The 11,543-nt window shown below is 47.5% G+C and overlaps 1 long non-coding RNA gene across 1 annotated transcript; it reads left to right on the top strand.

The window, feature by feature from the left end:
- The first annotated feature begins 7,395 nt into the window (after positions 1-7,395).
- LOC107310353 lies at positions 7,396-9,529 on the top strand. The gene is made up of 2 exons (XR_001553568.2): positions 7,396-7,566; positions 9,372-9,529. It is a non-coding gene; the product is annotated as an uncharacterized LOC107310353 (long non-coding RNA).
- Positions 9,530-11,543: the final 2,014 nt, after the last annotated feature.

Raw genomic sequence — 11,543 nt, 5'->3', positions numbered from 1 at the left:
AATGAGTCTCTTGTTTAGAAGGAGATAGGCTCTGCTGGAGTGGCTAATGGAGGCGTATCATCCTATAAATGAAGGGAGGTGTGGATAGCATCTCCTTCACCTGCTAAATGCCCAGGTGAATACTGCTTGTAAATTCAGCTGCACCAGGGCTCAATTTGAGGGCCAGTTCTCTTTAGTTTTATAAATGATCAATCAGGATTCAAATGCACATTAAGATAGTTGATGATACTAAATTAGGAGGAGCCGTTGACTAACTTGAGGGTGGAGAGGCCTCTCAAGAGATCTTGATAGATTAGAGAGCAGGGCAATTTCCAACTGCACCAAGTTTAACAAGAACAAGTGCTGGATTCTGAATTTGGATTTGTGTGCACACAAATCTGCCAGCGGGTGAGGGGAGGGCTTGTCCTGCCATGAGGCTCCGTGTTTGTGCAGCCCAGAGCAGAGGAGCTGAGGGGAGGCCTGATGGCGGCTGCAGCTCCTGACAGGGAGCAGAGGGGCAGCGCTGAGCTCTGCTCTGTGTGACAGCGACAGGGCCCGAGGGAACGGCATGGAGTGAAGTCAGGGGAAGGGCGGCTGGGGGTGAGGGACAGGGTCTGCACCAGAGGGTGGTGGGCATGGAACGGGCTGCACAGGGCAGTGGGCACGGCCCCGAGTGCCGGAGTTCAGGGAGCGTTTGGTCTGCTCTCTCATATACAGGGTTTAAGTGTTGGGTTGTGCTGTATCGAGCCAGGAGCTGGATTCAGTGATCCTTGTGTGTCCCCAGGTATCAGTTACCATCTCCAAAATGTTAATTCAGTGTCTGTGAGGATCTTATTGATGACTACAGTGTTCAGAAGGAAAGAGGGCTGCCAGACAAGACCTTCCTCCTGTCACTCACAGCCCCTGACATGAGGCATGTTGTTGGTCTCTCTGTGTTGCTTCTAGTCTTCATTGAACTCACCCTGCAGCAAATAGCCACAATTCTCCACCCATGGTTGAGTTTTGACAGGGCAATGCTCCTCAGCATTCCTTTGAGGCAGCTCCCCAATTTCCTGCTGCTCTGGCTGCTGCTGTGCTGATACGAAGTGCACTCAAGCTTGTGCTGCTGAGTTGGCCCAGAGGTGAAGCTGGAAGACTTCAGATTTCCCTGCTTACCACCTCCCAGACGTAGCTTGGGCTTTCTTGTCTGGTCTGGCAGCAGCTGGAGCTGGCTGGGCACAGGTTGAACTACACCTTCAGCTGCTGCTAAGGCACATGAGCTCTGCTTTACATCTTGCAGATTCTAAACACTAAGGGAAATCTATCGTTCAGTGTCATTTCTGCTGCATTCAGTGGAGGCTGAATACCCTTGATCTGGCACATGTTACCCTATGCCCTTGATTTAACCAGCCTGTATTTGTCCAGATGTATTAGAAAGACCCCAGTTTTCCGCTCCCTCTGCAGCTGGAAGGACATGGGAATTTCTATGGGTAGATATTCAGGAGCACTTTAACTTATTTAAATAGGCAACTGTATCTTATAGATAATCTGCTTTGCTATGTTGCAAATGTTGCATTGTGTTGTGGGTATGTGTTGCACAGTCTAGGATAGGCTCCTGCTTGTCCTAGGCAGAGAGATGTAATCACACTGGACCAGATTTACTACTCACACAAACAGTCACAGCTCCTCAGTAGGGCTGGATTTGTTGGTGAGAGCAACTGAACCTGAGTGCTGGTGCACTGAGCAGCGCTGTGTTACTTCCAGAAGGAACTTGAGGATGTTCCAGAGGTGAACCTGCTGGGTGCCAGATGATGCTGGTTGTAAACCGTGCTTGGAAGGATGAATTGGGCCTTTAATGGCTACAGAAATGCTTTGGAAACAAAAGTTTATGTTTACATGGTACATTTCATCCCAAAGGACCCTAAATCATACTGCGCAAACTTGACACAAACAGAAGTGAAATGCAGCCGTGTCTGGAATGGAGGGTGGCAGCCAGCTGGCGTACATTAGCAGGACCAAAATAAGAGAAGTGACTATTTTTGGCCAAGGACAGCAGGGCAAACCCCTTCGTTGCGAAAGTGCCTTCAAAACTTCAAAGCAGAGTTTTACTCTAAACAGTGTTTGTGAGTAAATGGACCTTTTGTAGCTGATCGATGTTTTGCTGGGCACCTCAGGGGAATTCACTCAATGAAACCATTTTTTATTACGGTTTGTGCCTGCTAGCGCTGCTGAACTTCCTCACCCACGACAGCACATTTCTACTCCAGGTCCATGTTCATTGCAGACCTGTGAACCTGACTTATGCAGCCCCCACCGCTGCAGGTAGAATAGTCAGGGAAAGCCTCTTCGTCTCCCAGGACTGAGCTTGCCCTGACCTGGAAAATCTGGAAGGAAACATTTTCCTTATCAGCTATATGAATCTGTGAGTTGATTAGAAAGATTTCCACAATGCCTGGCAATGTCACTTGTTGGAGAACAACTGACCTTCAAATATCTGTGCGGAGCAGCCAGGACATTTGGAGACCTTACTCCAAAGACCTTCTGGAACAGACTTTGTTGTATCTCTTTAGTCTCTCTGAACAGCAAAAATACTTCAAGCTTCCTGGCATGATTTTGGCCCAGACTACAGGTTAGCCCATTTTGAGGGATACATACAAAACAGGGACCACTCCCCTGAAGGTGGGACGGATGAGGAGCATTTAGGCACCTCAAAGACCAGCCCCTCACCATTTCATTTATTAACATTCCTGTGAGCTTTGGGAGCAGAGCATCCCTTCCATAGCCATGCTGCACAGTGAACAGGACGAGACAGGGAAGGGAAAGGTCAGCCAGGAACCAGGTACATTACAAGGAGCATTCCAAGCTAGGACACTTCTCTGCTGGACATTGATTTGAGGTAACGTGGGGCTGTATCCACCTTCTTTGTCTCCTTGCCATGCAAGATATGGCAGGGGTTGTTACAGCACAATATAGGGCCACAGGCATCACAGCTTTCTGCTTAGCTACATGCAGAGCCAACAAGACACTGGAAAAGCCACTTCTAAATTTTGGATGAGTAGAGGAGGTTTATGCAGTAGTGCATAAACCAAACTGGCTTCTCTAACACTATAAAGCTCAGATGAGCATTCCCAGTCCATAAATATCTTGAAGTGGTATTTCTCCTTCAGAATAAGCATGTGAAGTCTGAGTAGGATGTACCTTGAAGAGTTATAGTAGGAAGGCTTTGGTCTGTTTGGTTCCTCATGCCTTAAAACTCATTGCAAAGCAGCACTAAAGGCTCTGTGGAGTCAGAGCAGGGTTGCAAGGAGTTACATTTTAGGTGTCCATAGAGTGGAATTCTGGGCCAGCTTCCCCAGGATCCCAAATCTGTTGGTGATCTCTCTCTCCAAGTAGAGCATCAGCCAAGTCCTCACCATCACTAGCAGTAATATGGGTCTCAGTGGGTTCCCCAAGCTCCTGAGTTTCCCAAGAGTGGGGCAAGGTTCTGCGGGTGGAACCTCGACATGGGGCAGTGGATCCAACCCCCTTAACTCCATTGCCATGGAGAAAGAATCACAGCTGCCAATCTGTCCGTGACTTCTCCAGTTTGACCAGATCTGTGCCTGAGGTTTACTGGGAGGACTGGAGATTGAAAAAAAGGGATAATCAAAGAAGGAAATGTTTGGTGACGTCATCTGAGTTCCGAGAAACACATAAGCGTGCAGGAATGGAAAATGATCCTCTGAGAGGAGCAAAGTACAAGGACTGAAATACGACCCTTCCTGATCAAAGAACTGGTGTAAAAATGGTTGTTGGAGGTGGAGCCACATTTTAGTGTTGTCAACAGACTGGAGGGCTGTGCTGCACCAGTTTCCCAGTTTCCTAGATGGGTAGAGCTGGTTGCATATGCTGGGAGACTCTCTACAAGGTGCCAGGAGCTCCCAGCTCCTTTAACTTAACCCTTTTGCCTTTACTCTCTTTGCACAACGTTAAAGAACCGCGATTTCCAGAGAACAATCTCTGTCACTTATTCTAAGTTCCGTGATTTTAGACATTTGTGAGTGTGCTCAGGCACTCTGATAAGCTCCCCCTCTGCTCCAGCCCTGCCTCCCAACATGGGGCCCTGTGGGGAAACTTGCTGTCCTGCTGTTGATGTTTCCCCTGAGCAGACGCGTATGCATGACTGTATGAAAAATTAATAAAGGAATACAGAGAGCGTTAACAAATGCTGACACATCTCCCACAGGAAAACTGACATCCAGCGTTCTGTTTAAAATTAACAAAGGTTTTCCGAGCATGCAGAACTTGCACCTCATCACAGAGCAAATGTCCCACACAGCTCAGCAGGTCATGCCGCTGCATCATTGAGGCTGTGTGCCACAAAGCATGACACACATCCCAGGCATTGTGTCAGGGCCGTGTGGGGTGCTGCTCTCAGCCCAGGTGTAGGAGGGCTGTCTGGCACAAGCACGGGAGATTGCCACTGATGCTGGTGTGATGTGGGTTGTTAGGGAGATGCTAAGGGTCCTGCGGACAGGAGAAACAAAACGAGAGATCCCAGCACTGCTAATGGCAGTGTGATGGCAGTCTCACCTGCAAGCAGCTCCTGTGGAAAGCACATGGACCGGGGGGAAGATGCTTGAACAGTTCCTCCAGGGGAGCACCTTGCCCGGCCATACTGAGCTCCTCTGCTCCTCATTTGCATTCTCATTCTTTTGGCATCATGGCAGGTGAGGAAGAGGAAATCAGAAAATTGGCAGCCAAATGGTGTGGGAGTGTTGTGCCTGGGTCAAACCCCCGCTGTCTGACCCTGATGTACCACTCTGGTTGCCACATATGCGCCATGACCGGTCCAACTACCACAGGGAGAGCTGCTTTGTTCACAGTGGTTTGTTTTGGAACTCAAAAAATGGTACCATCTACCCCCAAAAGGTAAATAATAAGGTTTTAATAGGGTGAGCATCTAAATGGAAATCAGTGACTTCTGGCTATGCTTTTTTTGCCTACCCCACCATGTACCACAGGAGCGATCCCACAAACCAGCAGCACCTTGTGGTGATGTGGGATCACAGCTCATGGCATCATCTGTGTCCTGTTGAAGTGTCCTCCTTCTGTTTACCCCAGTGGAAATAATGACTCATGAAGTAAAAGCTGTGTGTCCATTTGCAGATTGCTCCTACCTGCTGGTGTCTGTGATGTAATTGTATTGAAACACCACGTTGCAGAGTAAAATCCTTTACTCTGGACCCAGTTGTGCATGTGCATCTCTGTGCTTTGGTGTTCACGGCTTCTCAGACAATGCTGAAACTCAGCCTCTCTCTCTATCTCTCAGGGATAATGGTGAGATCTGGTGTATTAACACATGCCTTGAAATGCTCTCATTCGATTCCCTGGGATAATGCACTCAGTATTCTCTGAGTTTTGCAGTGTTTACACATCCCCCTGTCCAGCTGTTTACATCATACTTTGTAATTACCTTCACAGAACTGTTTCCTTGTTTTGGGAGGTGATGTAATCTTTGCTTTGCCGACACAGTTTGCTATATTGAAGGGCTTTAGAACACTTCCTTCTGTGTTTTTATTTCCTTGGCACTTCAGAAAATGCTGTCGCTATTTTCTCATCTAGCAGTGGCCAGAACTTTTGTCTGGGCAAAGAATATGGGAACAGCCAACTTCCTGCTATTAAAGAAGTCTCTCATTGTACAAGTGAGGTTCAGACAGATTCATTTGATCTACACTTACTACAAAATAGCTTGGATCTTCAGCTGTGCTAGTGCCCTGCTTGGTCTGAAAGAAGAAAGGGGAAAAAGGCTTCAACAGCCTTCCGCTGCAGCCTGTTCATAGCCCTGCATATCTTAAGCAAAGCTGCCACATTAGCCTTAGCCTGCAGTGTGTAAACTGGGGTGCCTCATAGCTTGGGTGTGTTCCATCACACTTCTGCAGGGTGGGTGGATGGGTGAAGGCTGGGACCCTCATGCAGAACTGGAGTGGTGGAAGGGTTCTAAGTGGGAGCAAGACAGGCTCAGCTCAAAAACTACCTCTCGGTCAGGGGGTTGTAGTTGCAGGCGTTTAGCGAAGGTTGGCCTCTGCAGAGAGATCCACCTTTAGTTTAGAAGGAGGACCCTTCTACTGTAATAAAGTGAGCATGTCACTGGAAGTTGACATTTTTTTCCAGATCTGTCATTTGCTAAGTGATTTTCAGGAAATCAATCATCTACTTGGTGCTATCAGTGTCATGTCTGCATGGAGCATAAAACTGCCTACCTCCAAAACCACTCTGAGATCCATTGGTGATACCTAAGGTCTCTGCGCTCCTTCTGGCTGAATCTTGACCTCTGCTATCAGAAGAAAATAAATCACAAGGTGAAACCAAACACACTTTCTCATCCAGCCATGAAACTTGGGCACACTCCTGGGGTGTGCAAGAGGAGCAGCTGAGCTTCCCGGGGCCGTGGGAGCAGCTGTGGAGGGATGAGCCCTCATTGCTGTGGCCTCCAGGCACCATGACATTTGGCAGAGGTACCAAAGTGCAGCTTGCTCCAGCCTTGTCCACCCAAAGTGGAGAGCAAGGGTGACTGGGATGTCCCTTGTCTGTGGGGAGCCTGGGGGTGGAACAGGTCAGCAGATCACTGGCCCTCCTCTAGCAGGATGGGGACCAGGTGTTCCCTTTCTTTTTTAACTTTTATAAGGATTAACTCAGATTCAAGTTTAAGAAGTCAGGCTGATTCCGGTCTGAAGTGCAGGACAGTTCCTCCTGGCTCCCCAGAGCGTAACATCATAGCCCGCTATTAGCTGTGCCAGTTACAGTTATTTCCTTCCCCATTTCCTCTCAGGTGTCAGACTAGAATGCTGTTTCTTTTCTTCCTGAGAGCTCTATTTTAGAAACAGAAGAAATGCACATTATTACTATGATAGGTGTTGGACTGTGTGGCCCGTGATGTAATGGGGGTGTTTATAGCCACGATGCTCTCACCCGATCCGTTCATAATCAGAAGTAATGGCAGCACTTTGCCACTCGCTCTGCTCGAGGATGCCACAATAAATCCAGCTGAGGCGGAGTGTCGCTGCAGCTGGCGTGTGATATAGAAGAGCTGCGCCTTTTTACTTCTGTAATGTTTATTGCTCTTCTGCATTATATGAATATTGCCGGGCCTGGCGATTCAACCATCATAAATCAGCCCTCAGAAAATAATGAGATTTTACAAAATGTGTACTTTGGAAGTGTTTTTTTACAGCCCGTCAAATGCTCGAGCCTTTGTGTCGTGCTGTCAGGCTTCCCTTGTTTTCCTGCCACAAGCTGGAAAGGAAGGAAAAAGAAGATGTGTTCACATGTGATGGTGTGATTCCAGAAGCTAGTCCCTACCAAACCTCCTGACATCACAGAACTCAGGGTAATGCTGTAGGGACCCACCTGAGCAATGGGTCCGGCTCTGTGGAAAGAGCAATGAAGAGTGTGTTTTTGAGGTGACAGCAATAGAAAGCAAGGGCTGAGCAGAGCAGAGAGCATAGCATGGGACACTGGTTGTGCTGGCAAGGAATGGTCCAGCAGCACATGCTCCCAAGCCACCAGCTTGTCACTGCCTGCTCTGCAAGCAGATGCGAGTGGCTGCAAGGTTGTGGCATGAAGCGGGTAAGGGAATTGATCCAAGTTAAAAATAAGCCTGCCTCTCCCTCCCTTCTCCTCCCAGTTTCACAGCATTACCTCAAACCGGCATTGGTTTTACCAATCCTGCTTGCTGTCTGGCACAGCAGCAGTGGCAGTAACACAGCTGAAGGAGCAGTGTGGGGTTGTAGGGTGTTGGGTGTAGGAGGCATTGGTAAGGGTACCCCAAAGCCTTCCTGGAGCTGATTACAGGTGTATGCGAAACAGAAAGAAAGCAGAAAGAAAGAAATAAGAAGAGCAAAGGTGATGTCTCTTTTTTGGTGTGATAAGGAAGAAACTACAAGTCAGAAATGGTATTCTGGGGGAAAGCAGGTGTGGCTTCCTCACAGTGTTCAGGGAGGAATGACTTTGAAGGGCTTACTTGTAAAGTTTACACCTGAGAAATACCCACCCTGGCACCATGACCTTGAGGCCATTTCCCCTCATCCTGTCACCTTTCATTAGTGAGAAGAGACCAACCCTGCTCTCGCTGTAAGCACCTTTCAAGTATTGGAAGAGAGCGATAAGGTCTCCCCTCAGCCTCCCTTTCCCCTGACTAAACAGCCTCAGTTCTCTCAGTCTCTCCTCATAGGCCGTATTCTCCAAGCCCTTCACAAGCCTTGTTGCCCTTTGGACCTGCTGCAGCACCTCCATGTCCATTCTGTACTGAGGTGCCCAAAACTGAACACAGTACTCAAGGTGAGGCTTCACCAGTGCCGAGTACAGGAGCAGGATTTCTTCCCTAGACCTGCTCAGCACACCATTCCTGATACAAGCCAGGATGCCATTGGCCTTCTCCTTCTACATCACCATCCCTGGACGTGTTCAAATCCAGGTTGGATGGGGCCCTGGGCAGCCTGATCTAGTGGGTGGCAATCCTGCCCATGGCTGGGGCTTATAGCTGGATCAACTTTGAGGTCCCTTCCAACCCAAGCCACCCTATGATTCTGTATCTTTTCCATTCCATTCTTTCTGTTCCTTTTCCTCCACCAAATTTATCTTTCTTATCCCAATTAACTCTCTTCCCCTCCAGCACTTCTACTATGCTAAGTCTTCCCTGATTCCAAAATTGGATTTCCAACCAAATACCACAAGCAGGAAAGCTGGTATTTACAGTTCTCCTGCCCACATATTTCTTTACATGTGCTCCAAGTGTGTGCAGAAGCTCCTGTCATTCCCTCCCTCTATGTCTGAGACAGACACAGGTTTCCTTTCCCCCAGCCTCCACCTTCTTTCTCTTTTAAAAGTGTCCCCTAGTGACAGAGACTGAATTTCCCTACCAGAAAGTACAATTTCTAGCACATCTGATTGCTCCTGCAATATAAATGCGAGGTAATTGTCAAAACAACACAGAAAGCACTGCAATCTCAGGATGTCTGGAGCTGTGCACTGCATAAGCAATTCTCTCTAATAATCACTCACTTACATAGCACTGAGGAACTCGGAGCATTCTCCAGAGGGGATGAGGCCCTCATATCCTCACACCATGTGCAAGAATGGTGACGTGCCACAGGACACATAGCGTGTCCCCGCGGATGGGGTGAGGGGACAACCAGAGCCTGCTGAGTGCGCGTGCTGGGCTCTAAGCACTTGGCTCCTACTTCTTCCCACACAGCAGTGGGACATAGGACGTAATTCCAGAGAGCAGTGGAACCCAGTGGCCATGGGATGAGTGGTTTTACAAGTCCCCTGAAGGCCGCCAGAGCAGTAGGTGGGGTTGGCAAGAGGAAAATGAGAAGGGAATATAAAGTCCACCTCTGTTTGCTAACGTCCTTTATTTCTTTTGTAAATAGTGCTCTCAGCCAGCATTCCCCAAAGGGAGATCTGCAGGGAATCACACATTCTCCGCATGGACTTATGTACGAAAGGAAGCAGCTGGTCCCTGACATTTATTGCTCTGCTCAGTTTGGGAAGTTTGGCTGAAATGCTGCATAAAAACTTGTTTCTCTCAAAGGTTGTTGGTTATGTTGTTGGTTTTTTTTCCTCCAGTTAAGCAATTAAGACTTCAAGAAAAAAAAAAAAGGCTTCTGCTAATTCTTTTCAGCCAGGACAGGTTGTGCTGGATATTACACAGGGTAAGGCTGCAGGACACAGGTTTTTTCCTGTTCTTATTTTAGCTGAGCCAGTTTACCCTCCCTAGTAAATACATGATAGTGCAGTTTGTTTATAGCAGGTAGCATTCACAGCACAGCTGTACTTCAAATTATGTAACTTCATTGACTCACAGCTGAAATATTGGGCCACCTACTCCAGCCACTTGCCAGGCAACAGTGCTAACCTCATACACACCAATGGGCTCTCCACACACGGCAGCTTTTCTCTGAGGTTAGGTGTAGTCATGAACATTTTTTCAGGTATAAGAACTGAGAAACTTCCTCCCTGTGCCATCTGATTTCTCCTCAGGGTGCTGAGAGCTCCTTTCTAAGAGCCAAACACCCTCAGTGAGAGAACTGTCATTTGGTATCACCACACTCTGGGAGTTCCTGGACAAAACTTTGATACTTACAGTGGATATTTGGCGCCTAGATCCAAAACAAACCAAAAATAAGGAGTTCTTAATAATCATGCCAAAAACAAGAGCTACATGCCTGAAGGGCCTGCTGCGTGAATTCCAAGGTGTTGGAGCAACTTCAGTGGGTTTTGGAGCTGATTTCCATGTTGATTGAATGCAACAAAGCTTTTAATGGATATCCTGACCCATCTGTCTTGGCTTTTAGGGGAGCTGGCAATAAGCTGTCAGTGTAAAGCACCTCTCATATGGAAATAGGCTGAAGGAACTGGGCTTATTCATTCTGGAAAAGGTAAAGCTGCAGGGAGACATCATTGCGGCATTCCAGTACTGAAAGGAGGGTTAGAAACATGAGGGAAATCAACATTATACATGGATAGATAATGATAGGACAAGGCAGAGTGGTTTTAAACTAAAGGAGGGAAGATTTAGATTAGGTGTCAGAGGGAAGTTTTTTATTGAGAGTATGGTGAGGTGCTGAAACAGGTTGTCCAGAGAGGTTGTGGGTGCCCCATTCCTGGAGATGTTCAAGGCCAGGTTGGATGGGGCCCTGAGCAATCTGATCTAGTACTTGATCCAGGGGTTGGCAACCCTGCCTACAGTAGCGATGTTGGAACTTGATGATCCTTGAGGTCCCTTCCAACCCAAGCCACTCTATGATTTTATGATTCTTTGTCCTACATTCCAACCTGCCAGTCACTGGAGCCTACCTGCAGCCTCATGAGCTGCACCAGCCAAATTCTTTGTGTAACTGTGTGATACCTGTGTTAGGAAATGACTGCTCTGCTTGTGATGACTGTCATATCTGTTGGTTGCCTTTCTGAGGTGTTTGAGCTCACTAGTCTGGCAGAAAACTAAAAATAACAAGGAGGAAAGTTTTCCAACAGACTGTGAGATTACTCAGCCGTCCTGTATCTCTCCAGCCTAGGTGATCAGGCCCTTAATCTCTTTTACTTACAAAAGGGCATGCATTCACATCCATGGGCCTCCCCATGCTTGAAAGAGGCAATCCACATTTACAATGTAAACACCAGGGAGCAGAAGTCCAGCACACAATGACTAATTATGTTCTTCATCATCACCGTATCGGTATTTTGTTTATGGAGTAGTTCCATTCCAGTTCAAGACTCAATGAACACGTGCGCCATCCTCTCCCAGGATCCCTGCTTTGTGGAGAGCTTCTGCTGAGGCTGCTTTGTATCTCCTTCACTTCTTAATCCAAAGCTTTTATTGAGTTGAACATACCTGTTCCCTGAAAAGCTCCCAGCAACTTCACTTTCATATCATCCAGAAGCAGTTTAGCCAGGGGTGGTTTCTTTCTTCCTAGTTTCTCCCTTGTGATTTTGGATGCCAAGTTTCAGCCTAAAGAAACATTTACAGCTGTGTTATATAAACTAATGAAAAACAGTGTTTAAAATGAAAGTGCTGGCACAACTTTATGGGGAACAGGAGTGGA

Source organism: Coturnix japonica, chromosome 2 (genome assembly GCF_001577835.2).
Source record: "Coturnix japonica isolate 7356 chromosome 2, Coturnix japonica 2.1, whole genome shotgun sequence".
Taxonomy (NCBI): domain Eukaryota; kingdom Metazoa; phylum Chordata; class Aves; order Galliformes; family Phasianidae; genus Coturnix; species Coturnix japonica.
The sequence above is the reverse complement of the archived record's forward strand: the minus strand, read 5'-3'. Positions and strand labels throughout refer to the sequence as shown.